Source organism: Chrysochloris asiatica, unplaced genomic scaffold, assembly GCF_000296735.1.
Source record: "Chrysochloris asiatica unplaced genomic scaffold, ChrAsi1.0 scaffold00093, whole genome shotgun sequence".
Lineage (NCBI taxonomy): Eukaryota > Metazoa > Chordata > Mammalia > Afrosoricida > Chrysochloridae > Chrysochloris > Chrysochloris asiatica.
Genome location: NW_006408611.1, coordinates 2,712,884 through 2,717,737, shown reverse-complemented (window position 1 = coordinate 2,717,737; position 4,854 = coordinate 2,712,884).

Below are 4,854 nucleotides of genomic sequence, written 5' to 3'. Positions count from 1 at the left end.
TTCCAAAGAAGTTGTGCTTAGTAGTTTATACTTCTGCAGATAAAATTCTGGAGAAACTCAATTCTAGTTCCTTTGGATACACTAAGGAACCCTAGAGGTGGTGTAGGATAAATAAAGGATTGCTAACACAAAACAACAACAACAACACAAGGTTGGCAGGTCAAACCTACAAGTTGCTCTCTCTGCAAGAGAAATACAAGCAAAAATTTATAGTTTCAGAAACCCTATACAGAGTTGCTATGAATCCAAGTAGACTTGATGGCAATGGGTTTAGTTTGGTTTTCAGTTTGGAGGCACTAAGTAACCTCTCCCAGCCTCAGTTTAATCTGTAAAGGGTGGCTAATAATGGTAATGAATGAGATAGCACTCCCTTCAGATCTATTTAGGGCCATGCTTCTCCTTCCCCTTCATAGCTGTATTTTTAACTGTTGTAAGCATTGTGCTGCTAACTGTAGGGAGGATAGTTCAAACCACAGGACAAGGATGAGACTGCCTGCTCCTACAAAGATATACAGTCTTGGAAATCTTAAGGAGAAATTCTACTGTGGAGTAAAGGGTTGCTTTGAGTTGTAATAGACATGATGGATGGTGTAGAGAGCAGTGCACTTGGTTTTTTGAGTTTGGGTAAGGAATGGCCTCACCCAAGAGTTTGCCAGATCCCAGGGGATGATCCAAGGCCCTTTACTTAATGGAACCACCCCAACTTGGAGCTTCTTATAGGGTTAGCTGAGGCTTCAGTCACAACTACATTTTAGATTAGAGTGTATTTTACCCAATTCTATCTTCCTCACTTCATTATAGGTATACTTCCCCTAAGTACTCACTAGTACATCTGCATTGGGTCCTCATGAGTGGAAATCCATTCAACTTGGTTTGGAATATCCCTTGTGCAACTCCTTGCCTTAAAGTCTGGTTCTAGGAAACGCAGTCTACGACAAATACCAACCTCTTCAGATTGGTGTAAACAATGAATGTGAACTTTTCTTGACTGGTCCCTCATTGACTGATAATATTCCTATTCTGTATTATTGCACTGATCAGGTAGTACTTTGATACAAAATAATGTGGTAACAAATTCAAGGACAAATTGTTCAGTTTGTGATTTGTCCCTCAATTCATTCTTCTATAGAGCCCCTGGGTGGTACAGAAGGTTAACACACAGAGCTGCTAACCAAAAGGTTGGAGGTTAGAGTCCACCCAAAGGCATCTCATAAGAAAGGCCTTGTAACCCACTTTAGAAAAGTCAGCCATTGAAAAATCCCTTGCAGCACATTTTTAATGGTGCATGTGGGGCATTCATAAGTTTGAGGTCATTCTAGGACAACTGACTTTTTCATTTTTCCTTTGTTCTTGGGCCCTTCATGGTGAGTGCCTTTCCTGACCTGCTTCTTTTATTTCCCCATTCTCTCTCTGCTCCACATTCCAACATTCTAAGGTCTTCCTAAACAGCCCTGGCAGCACAGTAATTAACCAGAAAAGACAGAAGTTCGAATCCATTAGCCACTCCTCAGAAGAAAGATGTAACAATCTGCTTCTGTAAAGACTGTTGTTGTTGTTATGTGCCGTGCAGTCGGTTCCTACTCATAGCGTCCCCGCACAGGGTTTCCAAGGCTGTAAATCTTTACAGGAGCAGAAAACCGCATCTTTCTCCTGCGGAACAGCTGGTAGTTTCGAACTGCTGACCTTGTGGTTCGCAGCCGGATTCGTAACCACTACGCAACCAGAGCTCCTTGATTACAGCCTTGGAAACCCTACAGCACAGTTCGACTCTGTCCACTTGGGACACCGTGAATTAGTCAATTAGACAGCGACAAGTGTTTGGTTATGTCTTCCTGCTTATCTCTTCTTCTTCTAGAAAAGTATGTGAGAAGGAAATAGACACGTTGAATTTATTTATATTAACGTTTAATATGTTGACCCTTAGCTTTCTAAGTTATTTCACTTCATTTGAATTTCTCTCTACGTTCCTTTGGTTTTATTATTATTGTTATTATCTGCAATATGACTGGAACTGCCCTTCAGTATTTTCTGGCCTTCAATGTGGTTTGAGATCAGTCTTTTTAAATTGGTCTTCTCAGACAGAAATCAGCTTAAATAGATGCTTTAAAAATGCATGCCATTAATTGCAACTGCTATTACAAAGAAAATTTCCCCTTTTGTACTGCTACTGTGAGGTGAATTGGCCTTAGAGGGTGTAATTTTGCCAAACAAACAAAATGGATAAAATTCTTACGAGATTTTTAAACAATTAGGGTGAAGAGGGCAAAAACAGAGAGAGAGCGTTGAAAACATAAATGTGAAAGGCAACACAAGGCTCTGAGGTCTTTGGGGTCAGGTGGATTTGGACATGGAAAATGACCAGGCAACAAGGGCTTTTTCCCTTTCCCTTCCTTCCTTCCTTCCTGCCTGCCTGCCTCTTTCCTCCCCCATTCCCATTCTCTTCTCTTTCCTGCTTTCCCTCTTTCATTCCCTCCTTCTCCTCTTTCTTTCCCCTTTCCCTTTCTTTCTCAGCATATAAACACAAACAACTTTATTTTTCTTCCACATCATATAAGCTAGACACTCTCTCCCTTTAAATTGACAAAAAAAAAACCCCTCAAGTTAAGCATAAAAAGATATTTATTAGAAGGATTCTAGTGAAGCTCAGAGAATCAAAGAAGTTGCTTCAGGAGACCAGGCGATTCATGTGATCCTGGGTCAGGAACGGATGGTTACTCATGTATATTCTTCCATAATCAGACTGGCTTTTTTTTTTTTTTTTTTTTTTTTTGTTGTTAGGTGCTGTCAAGTTGGTTCTGAGTCATGGTGACCCTACACACAACATAACAAAACACTGCTAGGCCCTACACCATACTGACAGTTGCTGTTATGCTTGATTGAGCCCATGTACTAGTGAGTATATTGGGGAAGTATTCCTATAATGAAGTGAGGAAGATAGAATTGGGTAAAATATATTCTAATCTAAAATGTAGCTGCTGTCACTATGCCAATCCATCTCATTGGGTGTCTCCCTCTTTTTCACACTCCCTCCACTTTACCAAGCATAATGTCCTTCTCCAGGGACTGGCCCTCCTGATAGTATATTGGAAGTATAAGAGATGAAGTGTGGCCATACTGGCTTCTAAGGGGCATTCTGGCTGTATTTATTTGAACACAGATTTAATTATTCTTTTAGCAGCCCATGGTACTTTTAATATTCCTCTCCCACACCATAACTCAAAGGAGCTCTGGTAGCATAGTGGTTACGAATTAGGCTGCGAACCTCATGGTCAGCAGTTCAAAACTACCAGCTATTCCATGGGAGAAAGATGAGACTTTTTGGTCCCGTAAAGATTTACAGCCTGGGAAACCCTGTACAGGGTCACTATGAGTTGGAACCGACTCCACGGCACATCACAACAGCACCATAACTCAAGTACATCCATTCTTCTATGGTTTTCCTTATTCATTGTCCAACTTTCACATGCATATGAGGTTATTGAAAATGCCATGCTATGGGTCAGGTGCACCTTAGTCCTCAAACTGACATCTTGGCTCTTGAACACTTTCCAGAGGTCTTGTACAGAAGATTTGCCTACTGCAATATGTCATTTGATATTTTGTTTGCTGCTTCCATGAGTGTTGATGGTTGCTTCAAACAAAATGATGTATTTGACAACTTCAATCTTTTTTCCATTTTTCTTAATGCTATTTATTGGTCCAGTTGTGAGGATTTTTATTTTCTTTACATTGAGGTGCCACTCATATCGAAGTATTTTAAAGTGTATTTAAAGTCCTATTCTCTTTCAGAAAGCAAGGTTGTATCATCTGCCTATCACAGGTTGTTAATGAGCCTTCCTCCAATCCTGATGCCACAATCTTCCTCATATAATTCAGCTTCTTGGATTATTTGCTCAGCATACAGATTGAAGAAATATGTTGAAAGAATACAATCCTAGTGCATACATATTTCCTAATTTAAAACCATTTAGTGTCCCCTTGTTCTGTTCGAATGACTGCATGATGGTCTATGTACATGTTCTTCATGAGCACAATTAAATGTTCTGGAATACTCATTCGCTGTAATACTGACCATAGCTTGTCATGATCCACACAATCAAAAGCCTTTGTGTAGTAAATAAAGCACTGGTAAACATTTTACTAGTATTCTCTGCCTTCAGCCAAGATCTGTTAGATGTCAGCAGTGGACTGAACCTCTGGTAGCTCTCTGTCAATGTACTACTGCAGCTGTATTTGAATTATCTTTAGCAGAATTTTACTTGCATGTGATATTAATGATATTGTCTGAAGATTTCTGCATTTCACTGGGTCACCTGTCTTTGGAATGGGCACAAATATGTATCTCTTCTAATTAATTAGCCAGGTATTTGTCTTTCAAATTTCTTGGCACCGATAAGTGAGTGCCTGCAGAACTGCTTCTGTTTGCAGAAAGATTTCAATTTTAATTCCATCAGTTACTGGAAATTTGTTCTTTGCCATTATTAGCGTCTATTTTATCAAATCTTTTCTTGAGATTGCTAAATTCAGGTAGCATATGTTCATGGTCATATTTTGGTTTCTGTAGATTTGTTTTAATTTTCTTTAGCTCCAGCTTGAACTTGCATATGAGCAATTAATCTTTTTCACAGTCTGTCCCTGACCTTGTGTTGGTTGATGATTTGGAGTTTTTCCACATTTCTTTCCACAGATATAATCAATTTGATTTCTGTGTATTAGATCTGGTGAGGTCCATATGTATGTCAGGCGCCATTGAGTTGTGACTGACTCATAGCGACCCCATGCACAGCAGAACGAAACAATGTCCGATCCTGGGCCAACCTCACTACCGCTGCCACACTTGAGTCCATCAATGAT